Genomic DNA, 12,739 nt, shown 5'->3' with positions numbered 1-12,739 from the left:
TCTTGCGGAGGCTGAAGAGGTCCAGGTGCCCCAGTCTCTCCTCGTAGGGCTTGGTCTGCAAGCCCTTGACCATACGAGCGGCCCTTCTCTGGACCCTCTCCAGGTTATCCACATCCCTCTTGAAGTGCGGTGCCCAGAATTGCACGCAGTGCTCCAACTGCGGTCTGACCAGTGCCCGATAGAGGGGAAGTATCACCTCCTTGGACCTATTCGTCATGCATCTGCTGATGCACGATAAAGTGCCATTGGCTTTTCTGATGGCTTCGTCACACTGCTGACTCATGTTATCTTGGAGTCCACTAGGGCTCCAAGATCCCTTTCCACTTCCGTGCCACTTTGTTCTTGTGCCAAAGTGTCTTTTAGCTTAAATGATTTTTTTTTCCTCTCTCCCCCTCCTTTTCTCAATACTTAACCCAAAAACAAACAATCATGTTCCCTTCCCTTCTCACCCTTCATTATGCAAAGCCAAACAAAACAGGCTCTTCTCATAATCCCCCTCTTTATTGCCCCGAGCATGCTAGTAGCCCTTTTCTGCACCAGTTACAGTTTGAATTAATTGTTCTTGAACATGAGTAACTACAATCAGGTGCAGTATTCTGCATCAGGTCTTATTAGGGCCTTGTTCATGTTATTACTACTTTCCCCCCCACTTTTCTTTTGGAAATGATAGCTTGATACATCCTAGGATTACATCTTTCTTTTGTAGAATCTTTTTTCATAGTCAGTCTGTAATCAGCTAATGGACCAATATCTTCCTCAACACCATGAACTAGTGACCAATTATTTTCTACATATAGGGTGTATAAGTGGCCTTAGGGACGTATGTGCAAGTCAGTTCTAGCCTACTGGAAAAAGAGTTAATGAAAAAAGTCAGTGACTCTTCCTCCTCACTGCTTTTTTGGGGCCTCGATCTTACGGATAAGATTTCATAGCTTTCATAGATTTCATAGACATTAGGGCTGGAAGGGACCTTGGAAGATCATCGAGTCCAGCCCCCTGCCCAAAGGACAGGAAGTCAGCTGGGGTCATAGGATCCCAGCAAGATAAGCATCCAGTTTGCTCTTGAAGGTGTTCAATGTTGGTGCTTGAACCACCTCCAGTGGCAGGCTGTTCCAGACCTTGGGGGCTCGGACAGTAAAGAAATCCATCTAAGATGATGGAGTGTTACAAAAGTAGATGCTTTAATGGATTTTCAGGGACTCAAATAGGGTGAAACAGAATTGCACTCAGGTACTAATTCTCTTTCACACTCAATAAATGGAATAGAATCTGGCCTGTGTTTCCCTGCTTATTTTGCCTGTAGCAACTTATCCAATAGGCATTTTCTGAGCATGCGCCCAAGATCAAGACCACCACACAGCAGAAAATGGCTCTCTGTAACTAATACAGCTATGCCTGTCTTCTCTAAATAAGTCCACTGTTTATAGACAAAACTCTTCTTAGCTCCTACATCCCCTACCTGGCACTTTGAATTACTAAATGTCATTGATGTTACAGAGGAGGAGCAGAATGTGACAGAGGAAGAACTGGATGACCTCAAGGACTGTTATAATAGAAAAAGCAATGCCTCCCTGCTTCATATAACCAGTAAATTTCACAGTGCACTCCTCCTTTCTGCACCAAGATCATTGTCTAATATTACTGTTCATATCAATCCCAGGGGGAAAAAACTTGGGAAACTACTGGGAATCTTTCTTCACTATGGGAGTTCTCCTTTCAGCACAACTTTGTTCAATTCTCCTTTGATATGGGGAAATAAAAGTGACGTGGCAACATGCCAAATGCTTTGTTGAAGCCTAGATGTGGTGGATCTCCCATATTCTAATACAATAAGAGGATCTCCCTTTTCTAATAAAAGCCCCATACTATACCTCTTTTATGAATGATAGATATCACACTAGTTAGGCAGTCTTACAAGGCTTCCTTTGGTAAGATCAATCATTCTGCCTCTTTCTCCCTTTACTTCACATCTTTATTTTTCCTCCAGAATCTGGCATACATTCCTTTGGTATTGACTAAGTCCTGTCTAGTTTCTCAGATCACTTTCTCTCTCCAATTATATAGCAGAATCCCTGATTTGACAGGCTTGTAAAGAGAAATGGTCTGGTAGCAAGATGTTCATTCTGAGATGAAGAAGTCTCTTCTACCCTCAGCATACTGACCTTTCTGAGATTTGCTTCCACTTCAAATGTGATAGTTTCCATTTCTCTGAATGCTTTCAATTGACCATCCTACTTCACACCCACATTCTACAGCAGAGGTTGGCAATATATGGTTCACAGGTTGATCTGGCCCATGGAGCCCCAGGGTTTTGGCTATGCCCAAAACTTGCACCCATGTTGGGGCTAAGCAGAAAGGAGTTTCACTGGGGCCAGGCAACTTCCAGCTGTGCCCTTGCCACCATTGTTCTTGCCTCCTCCCCGGCTCTCAGTTAGCCTCCTTCTAGCTGTGATGTGGGAGCAGCTTCCTGTTGGTGAGAAGCTGCAGTAGGGTCAAATGGCTCAAAGCTGAGTTCACATTGCTGCCACTTCTCCTTGCCCATCTTCCCCCACTCTGCCTCTCAACTCTGGTGTAGAATTGGCAGCAGTGAGGATGCTCAAGCCCTACCTGGGGAGCTGGGACCTGGGAGAAATGGTGGCAGTAAGGGTGCAGCTCCCAGCTGCCTGTCCTCAGCATGGATGCAGACAGAACCTCCGCACTACTAATGCACCACAGTAGCCATCCAGCCCATGTTGAACTAGAGTCAGGATGTGTCAGCCCACAACTTGAAAAGGTTGCTCGCCACTAGTCTACATCAGTGGTACCCAATCTTTTGGCCGTGCAAGATGGATTAGTAGAATGGGGTCAATCCTTAGGCTGTGTTTCATTCAACACTGATGCATGGGATCAGTCCATGGGAGTGATCCAGTATGCTGGCTCAATCCCATGCACCCAGATCTGGCTGCATGCCAACCAACATCCTACACACTCAGATCCAGTTGCTCACTGGTGCAATCTGGTGCACAAGGCCACTGTATCCAGCCTATGGGGCTCCCAGGGGTCTAGAAATTTGACAGGAGGAGAGCAGCAGTTAACACTGCCACCGCTCCCTCTCAACCAAATTTCCGGATCCTTGGGGAGCCCCATGAGTTGGATGACACTGCTTCAAGGGCCACCTGCTTGATATCATTATCATTAATGGAAATTGAGGAAAAGTAATTTATTTCTTGGGCAACACACTGATATATTTAATTTGAATCCTTTGATACCCTTCTCATTTATATGGGTAAATACCCTTTTACTATGTTTCAACTTGCCTTCCAGAGGCTAATTCCAATTAGTCTTTGTCATCTCACTTTGCCCCTAGATTTTCTGATCTTCAAGAAGTGGCTTTCTTAGCTATTGAATCCTTTTATTTGCATTTCTTTCAGCTTCTCTGTTTGAAAATGGTATCCTTTTTGAAAAAAATCATTCACGAAGTTTTGGAGTTCTGCTTTACAATTACTTCACTTCCCTCTTAGGACGACAATTTCTTTCAGTGAGAAGGCACCACAACTATTGAGATCCCTAAGCTCTCCAGTCCAATTGTCATTACTAACTAGTTCCGTTAATTATTCAATGTATGAATTTTTTAGATCAAAATTCTTGCTTATTCACTCATTTTTGCTTAGCTTTTCAGTTAAGGTAAACTCATATGATACAACCTTATTTTCCATAATCAGCTCTTCACAGGGTGTGTCTACAGAAGACACTCTACTGCACAGCAGCATAGTTTACTGCACAGTAAGCGTGCATGTCTACATGTGCACACAGTTACTACACAGTAAACTTTGCTAATTGTGAGTAAATTTGCTACCTGCAAATACAAGTAGCAAATTTGGTTGTGATTAGTTACTGCACAGTAGTGCTCATGTAGATGCCTGACTGGGAGCAAATCTACAGGGGGTGGGAGATTGCTCCCTGCCCCCAGGAGCTGCCTCATCTCTCAACACAAGTTCCATAACCACAGGGTCAGTGCTAAGAGATCCTGATCTCCCAGCCAGAGCCCAGTGACCATGTAGTATGGGCTGGGAGGTAAGGATCTCCCAGCACCAGTTCTGCAGTCACAGAGCTGGCACTGGTATCTCCCTGATGGTGAGGGCTAGGGAGCCTGTTCCCTGCCCAGCTCCATGATCATGGATCCTGGCAGCAGGCAGCTGCCCTAGCCTATTCCCAAACCAGCTCTGCAATTATGGAGCTGGGCAGGGAACAGGCTTTCCGGCCCCCTCCCCATGATGATGGAGTGGAAACTGGGAACTGTCCTGGTCATGACCAAGTCCCAGCCCTGTGCCCGAATTGGGTGACAAAGGCACAGGGCTTGGAAAGAGCAGCAAGCGTGGGCCAGGGGATTGGGACCTGCCCCTCCCCTGAAGTTCTTTCCAAGTCCCCTGTCCTGATGGGCCAGGAGCTCCCTGATACCAGGGCAGGGGGACATTGTCCCTGTCCCAGCAGCAGGCAACTCCCAAGGAGCAGGGAGCAATGTCTCCTGGCCCAGTGCTCCCTTCCAGCCCCTGGGCTAGCACCCAGGGGGAGCCTAGAACTCCCTCTGGTGGTGGCAGGGGCCCACTGCAGGGCCCACAGGAAATGGGAGCACTTCGCTGCCATTACCAGCAAATCTGTTCCCAGTTCCCTGCACGTGTGGACCCACCCCTGCCTGGGACCATTTACTCGTGATCTTCTGGATCTAATGCATGTGTAGGCAAACCCAGTGGGTACATCTACACAAGACACTAACTGCGCAGTAGCCTAATATCACTGCACAGTAGTGTTCCGGGAAAAAACAGGCTAATATGCTACTGCACAGTAGTATTAGGCTACTGTGCAGTTAGCATCATTAAAAAGCTGTGCGCCAGCACTACTGTGCAGTAGTGCCAGCTACTGCAAATTGATTTAGTACTTGGTTATACAAAGACTAAACTTAATGTGCAGTAACTATGGTGCATTAATGAACATGTAGACATACCAAGTGATTACCAAAAACAAGTCTAAAATAGCATACCGTCTTACTGGCATAGCAACTATTTATTGGATAAGTCTTAGTTACCACATCTAGGAATAACTGGGCCCTGTCATTATTAGTAGTATTGTTCTCCTATTTATATCTGGGAAGTTAAAGTTTCCTATAATGATCCAAGTCCTTGTTGTATTTATTTCTGTAAACAACATTAGGGGACATATTTATCCTTAACCAAACTGACCCTGAGAATTTATAGTAGACCCTTATCCCTATGCTAGTAGAACCTCTTTTCTAACAGGTCCCCAAAGTGACTTTAGCCTAAACAGATTATGTTTTTATCAAAGCTTTTTTATTTTTTGTTGCAGTCTGTCACATCATTAATGTACAATGCTATCCCAAAAACTTTATCTTTATTTCCAGCTTAAATAGCTGGACTTGGCTACAAATGATATTGCACAATGTTTCTGTTGTCCCTTCACATCCAGTCACATTTCTGTTTTCTCAGTTCCCCCACTTGAGTCATTTCATGATCGCATCAGTTGGTCTCAAAAGTTAACTTTACACTAGGTCATTTGTGCCTACCCCACAAGCTTGGCATGAACAACATATACACAGAAGTATGAACACAGAATAATGTAATGTACTATATAACATTCATTTCATATAATTTTAGCTAGTTTTAACAGTACATTAGCAGCCAACATAAGCAGCTGTGTGTCAGTCTTTCTAGCAAACTTTGCTGGTCTTCTTTCTGTTTTACATAACAAATCTCTTCAACTTGTCTGCCAGGTGGGTTTCTGGCTGATATATGCCATTTTGAGCTGTCTGTACAGCTTCCTTTCATCTCTCCACTGTCATTTTTTTCTGATCCTTGAACTCAGCTCTTATTTTCAACAGTCAATAGTCCTAAGACCTCTGCCATAAGGTCAATCAGGCAACATAAAAGCTCACATAAGGTTGTTTCTTAAGGATACTATACATACAGGGTCAGATGGGGTGGGGGGAGTGCAGTGGTGAAGTTGCACCCTCTCCTCCCACAGCTTTGATTCCTGGTCCACCCAAAGTTTAAAACAAACTGCCTGGCAGTGGCAACAGCATTTCTATTCAAGCACCACTTGATTTCATGGCTCATTATACCTGATTCCTTCTAAAGTCTTCATTTCACAGGTGTTAACTGCCCTTTCTCCTTTTTTAATTGTCTTTATGTTCCACTAATCAATCTCTTCTTCTCCAGTTCTGTTGTCTGGTAGCTACTCCTAGTAATGTAGCTCTTACTTCACAGCCTGAACACTCTTTAACTCTAGCTAAAAGCATTAACTCGGTTGTGGAAATAACTTTCAGTGAAGCACTAGGTGTCAAGATACTCAGGAAGACTTGATTTTGTTTTATCAATCTAAAATAGATGTACTTTTTATTTTAATGACTACAGGACTAAAAACACAACATCTGTTGATTTTTTTTTGCTTAATTTGTTGTGGTTTTAATACATAGTGCATAGTACAGCAAATTCAAATGCACATTCCAATAATGTTGTGGGGTGTTTTGCTTCAATCTGAAACTGAATAATATAATCCTAGTCCTTCGCATATTAGTAAAGCTTCTAGCAAAGCCTTAAGCACCTGGAAAAAATGTGTTGTGTTATATGTGATGATGTACCATGCCATCTGCACCCCTCTTTCCAAAATCCATATATCTAACAGCTTCTGCTTTTAGTCATCTTGTTTACTTCTTTACTCATAAGGTAACCTCTAGTAATGCTTGTTCAGTCATATCAGTTTCTTTCCCTAGTATGTAGCCTTCAGGAATACAAAACCTCAGTTTCTTGGAAAGTCTCCCTTTTGTTCTGTTTGCGAGCCATTTATAACATGCTTACTTAAAAGAACTGCTGCAAAAAAACTGCTCATACAAAGAACAGCCATTTAAAAATATCGCAAAGCTATTTGTATAGGTGTGTTCCATGTTGCTCACAGCTGTCCATTATTTTGACTTTCGCTTGATTTGTGCAAAACATGTGAAGAATCAAAGTAATCTTTTTTCCCCCTTTCCTGTTGACAGTAGTTACAATCAGATGAAGTATCCTTTTTCAACTCAAAGGCTGCATAGTATTGTTTTGCCCTGTTCACAGCTGTTTTATTCCACACCAGAGATGGCTGTGTTTCTTTTTATACAGATATATGAATACATTTTTTCCAACTATTTATTTTTAACAACTCACAATTTCTCCTCCTCCCCCAAAGTCTCTTATCCAAAACTGTTGGGAGAATTTGAGAAGTTTTGTTTTTGTTGGACGTATTAGTTACCTCATACTCACACTATATTTCATCTGACATTCTGCTTCCCAGTCCTGCAGTAGGTTTAGAATGTCTCAACATTTCTCTATAGTTTTTAAATTCCTTACAAATTATATCTCTTCAGCAGATTTGTCCAACTCCCTGTTCACAATTGACTTTTCGACACTAAAATAGTCATTCACTACAATTCTTTCTCCATGACACAACTTAGTAATCAGTCCTATCCTATTTGTTTCATCTCTCCATAGTTTAAAGGGTCATAGATTTTGATCTACAGAAGCTTTTCCAAGCTTAAACCAAATCAGGTTAGGCTTACCCGAGTGTACCAGTATTCTGTTCTTACTATTCCATTCAAGAAGCTGAAAGGAGATACTTCAGCCTCTAAATCCAGGGATCAGCCCTGCTTCTTTGAAGATTGAGAAACAGTAATGCAATGCCTATCTTCAGCAACAGTTTCTGTACAGAGGACAGCCTCATCAGTATCTCCAGTATTTCACAGTTTATTTCTTTCAGACTACTCAGATTAATACCATCTGTTCCTGGTAATTTATTACATTTGACTCTCTCAAGTTGCTTCATTACTTCCTCCTTGGAGACTTCAGTCTCTCAAGGCTGTTGTCTGATTTCCCATGGAAAATGCCTTTGCAGCACAAACTCATTCATACCTGCTACAAGGAAGATGGATACAGGAAGTTTGTTTGCCTTCTTTCCTATCTGACCTCTCTTTTCAATCAGTTGCTCATTGACTGATGGCTCACAATCATTTTGAAAGTTTTCTTATTTTTAATCAAATAATTTTGAAATATTTATCTTAAAGCAGTTGGCTATTTAGTCTTGATCTCATGTTTTTTCCACCTTAGCAGCTATCTAGAATTTCTACTTATAGATTCATAGACATTAGGGGCTGGAAGGGGCTTTGCGAGATCATTAAGTCCAACCCCCCCCCCCCCCCCCCCCCCGGCATGATGTCTGCTGGGGTCAAATGCAAGATAAGCATCCAAATGCTTTTTGAAAGAGTCCAGACTAGGTGCTAGCACCACCTCTGTGGGGAGTCTTTTCCAGACCCTGGACACTTGACTGTAAAGAAGTTTTTCCTTATGTCCAGTCTAAATCAACCTTCCAGAAGTTTGTGGCTGTTAGACCTTGCTGTCCCTTAGGGACCCCTGATTCTCCCATATCCTGGTACACCCCTCTTATATACTTGTAGGCTGCCACCATGTCCCCCCTGAGCCTTCTCTTCTCCAGGCTAAAGAGTCCCATGTCCTTCAGCCTCTCCTCAGAAGGCTTGCTGTCTTGGCCTTTGATCATATGGGTGGCTCTCCTTTGGACTCTCTCAAGCTTATCCACATCCCTCCTGAAGCGGGGGGCCAAAAACTGGACACAGTACTCCAGCTGTGGCCTCACTAAGGCCAAGTAAAGCGGGAGGATGATATCCCTGGTTTTGTTTGAAATGCATCGGTTTGCTATGCCGGCTACGGCATCGCATTGGTGGCACATATTCATCATGTGGTCAATCAGGACTACCAAATCTCCTTCAGCCATGGTGCTAGCAAGTGTAGTACTATCAAGCCTGTAAGCATGATGCTGGGTTTTCCTCCCAACATGGAGCACCCTACATTTCTCGAAGTTGAATACCATCAGGTTTTGGTATGCCCACTTTGAGAGCCTGTCCAGGTTGGCCTGTATCCCCAGACTATCCTCCAGTGTGACTGCCTGTCCCCATAGTTTAGTGTCATCTGTGAACTTTACAAGTTTGCATCTGACGCCTGAATTCCGATCATTTAAAAAGATATTGAAGAGTACTGGTCTGAGTACTGAGCCCTGAGGGACACCACTGGTCACCTTGCACCATGTTGATTTGCTTCTGACAACTAATACTCTTTGGGTCTGACCCTGGGGCCAGTTCCCCAGCCATTGGACCACGGGATGGTCAAGGATGCAGGCCCCCAGCTTAACTATGAGGACATCATGGGAGACCAAATTGAAGGCTTTCTTAAAATCCAGATATATGACATCTACCTCATCTCTTTTGTCCAGAAAATGCGTCACCTGGTCATAGAAGAAGATGAGGCTGGTAAGACAAGCCCTTCCTGTAACAAAGCCATGTTGCGTGGCACTCAGAAAGTTGCCTTCTGTTAACCTGTTGCTGATGGAACCTTTGATGATTTTCTCCAGGATCTTTCCAGGGATGGATGTCAGATTGATTGGCCTGTAATTCCCTGGATCTTCCTTCCTTCCTTTCTTAAAGATTGGGACCATGTTGGCTCTTTTCCAGTCTTTCAGTACCTTTCCCAAGTGCCATGAGTTCTAACATATCTTTGCCATAGGGCGTGCTTTGATGTCTGCCAGCTCCTACAGGACTCTCGGGTGCATTCTGTCCAGGCCTGCAGACTTATGGATGCTGAGCCTCTCGAGGTGCTCCCTCACTTGATCTACATCAATTGTGGTCCTGTCTCCTGCCCCCTGGATGCTTTGTGTCCTGTTCGACAGGGTGACCCCCTTGGCCGGGTGGAACAACAATGCAAAGTAATCTTGTTAAGACCACTTTCTACTTTCTTCTCCCCTACATTTGTGAACCTTTTTTTCATTCAGCCACGCCATTTTACTTTTCCTCTCATACTTTTTGATTTTCATTCTTCGCTTTTGATACAATGTTCACTAACTCCCTCTATACAAGCCAACCATGTAGTAGTCAATCTTTGTTTCCCCCTGCTTTGTCCTTCAGTCTACTGATTAACTGAATAAAAAATAAATAAAGTGTTTATGTTCAATGCCACTGTGGGCATGTCTACACATGCCCCCCATGGTGCAGTTGTTACTGTACCATCATTTAGTACTTGCTTTAGGAAGTACTAAATGACGGCACAGTAACAGCTGTTACTATGCTGTCCCAGTGGTGCATGGTTAGATTTAGCTGCTACATCGCCAGTTATGTGCTATAGCGAGGTAGCTCATTGCTATGGCGACATAGTGTTGGCATCATTGTTTGTGCCTGCCAATGCTGTGTCATCAGTGTGATGACCTATGTCACCATAGCACATTGCTATGGCTATGAGTGTCATGTATGGACACACCCAGTGTTAAGAAGAATTAGTGCCATTTAAGGGCAAGTCTAACTTTCTATATTCTACACCTCAATACTTCCTTCTCTCCCCGAGCCTCTAAAAGAAGTGACCGATAATAAGTTTGTCATCTTAGTAAAGGGTTTCTATTCCAGCTAGTTAATACTGGTTTAGTAAAATCCCTTGCTTTTATAACTGTGCCAGAAATTTTTGCAGTTTCATTTTTTATTTTAAATTGAGAGAAAAAGATTAAAACAAATAGGCTAAGAGATAGTATGCCTTGTATGTGTAACTTTGCTTCCTTCCCTTCCCCTCCCTAGTCCCTATAATATATACACAGGGAGATCATGTCCTCCACAGAAATAAGAATACTGACTGTTCCTCCTCCACCAGAGCCAAATGTTCCCACCTGGTTTATAGTTTCTATCATTACTGTAAACACATTTTATTCTTAATAATATCGTCATTACTTACAATCTCATTTAGCTGAGTTCCTGGTTTTCCTTATTCCATGTCTTTATATTACCTGCAATCTTACCCTGTTAAACCAAAGCACCTTCTGGCTATTTCCCAACACTTTGCTGGCTTCGGTCCCTGATGAAAATGTAATGAACCCCATCTTAAAATATGTGGATTTAGAAACAATTGTTTTTCTAGAGAAACCTTTGGTATCCTCACATCTAGTATAGTTAAAGTAAAACCTTACAGTCCTGACAGCTGGATAAATGAATATCTACTTAGGGGCTGAAGTACACTGCACCTCTTCTTTATAGTATCCCTGCTAAAAACATGGAGCCTAACCCTTTGGACCCTTGCACCGTTTTTTACACATGCAAGCCAACATGAGTTTTACATGCTCAGCATTTATTATGGTCTTATGAAGTGACACAAGTCACAGAGGTAGTACATTTCTTCTACCAACTAACTAACCCTACCAGTTGGCATTATGTTTGGTGTCTGACAAAGAGATGCCATCAGTTCTGACAATATTTTGAACTCACAGGAATATGGGAGGATCCTTACCCAAACAAATATCCCAATGTGCGACAAGCCATCCATACACAACTCATTCGAGAAAAGCATAGGATACCACACAGGTTTTGCAATATAGCCTTACTGTCAAGAGATTAGTGCTTTGTCAGATTAAGAGGCCATGAGAAAATTCTAAAATTAAAGCACCCTCATCAAAATCTCTCATCCGAGCTGAAGAGTTAGAGATGGAAGAATTAATTGTAATGTTTCAGTTTACCACAACGGTATCAGTATCAGATAGGGGAGAAAAGCAGTCTATAGGATAACCAGAATTCAAAACACTTAAGGATTTATAGCATCAAATCCAATTCCTTAAAACATTAGCCATAAGCAATTGCAAACCAGTAGACACTACAGCGAAGAGATGCAGAGTGATTCCTGGAAGACATAGCACTTAATAGCAGGCAGCTGTATTCTGAACTACTTCTGCTTTATAGCTACAGGAGATTAAATTATAGCAGTGAGCCCTGCCCACTAATTATTATATACAAAATGGTTTAATCAATTTACGTTCTCTACTTTTTTCGCTAATTGAGAGCAGGATTGAATCAAATGCACACAGCCACCCCCAGAAGAACAAGGGAAAATAAAAGATAATGGAGCATTAAAATAAATGCTTTACCATCAAAAGAATGAAGGAGTCCAATCCCAGATTTTTATTGTATTTAGAAACACCAACTAGTATTAAGGACAGTCAAGAAATAATTATAAACACTCTAAACAAACACTGTAAATCATTTATATACCAAATGATATACCTTTCCTATAATTCTAGGCATCTGGTAATAGGTTTATATGGAAATTGCCCTACAGATCACAACAGTACTTCTTATTCAGTATCCTGTATTTGGCACTGGCCAGGATCATGTGCTTCAAAGAAATTTATAAGAAGACATACAGTGGATAATTATTGGATAACCTAACTGTAGAAGTTGCTTTAAGAGGAACTTTAGGCTGGACATAAGGAAAAACTTCTTTACTGTCTGAACCCCCAAGGCCTGGAATAGACTCCCTCCAGAGGTGGTACAAGCACCTACTCTGGACACTTTTAAGAAACATTTGGATGCCTATCTTACTGGATCCTTTGACCCTAGCTGACTTCCTGCCTTTCAGGCAGGGGGCTGGACCCAATGATCTTACGAGGTCCCTTCCAGCCCTAATGTCTATGAAATCTATGAAATCTATTAAGCTTCTTTTCACTGATAGGCAGAGCCGGCCTTAGAGGAGGGCAGCTTTGGCAACTGCCCAGGTCAGTGGTCAGGGTGTGCCGCCTCCTCCCACGTACACATACACACCTCATACCTCCCCCACACACATATCCACCCGACCTGCCCCCCTACAACCTCTGCCACATACACAGCCTGCGCCAGTGTTCCCTC

The 12,739-nt window shown here is 42.7% G+C and overlaps 1 long non-coding RNA gene across 1 annotated transcript in view; it reads right to left on the bottom strand.

Annotated features, from left to right (window-relative positions):
- The window catches only part of LOC132250233 (uncharacterized), a 42,478-nt gene extending 31,542 nt beyond the window's left edge, over positions 1-10,936 (bottom strand). Inside the window, exon 1 of the long non-coding RNA XR_009461880.1 lies at positions 10,803-10,936. This is a non-coding gene — a long non-coding RNA (uncharacterized LOC132250233). The remainder of the gene's footprint in view (positions 1-10,802) is intronic.
- Between the last annotated feature and the right edge of the window lie 1,803 nt (positions 10,937-12,739).

This window comes from Alligator mississippiensis, chromosome 1 (genome assembly GCF_030867095.1).
Source record: "Alligator mississippiensis isolate rAllMis1 chromosome 1, rAllMis1, whole genome shotgun sequence".
NCBI lineage: Eukaryota > Metazoa > Chordata > Crocodylia > Alligatoridae > Alligator > Alligator mississippiensis.
This window is presented reverse-complemented; position numbering and strand designations above follow the sequence as displayed.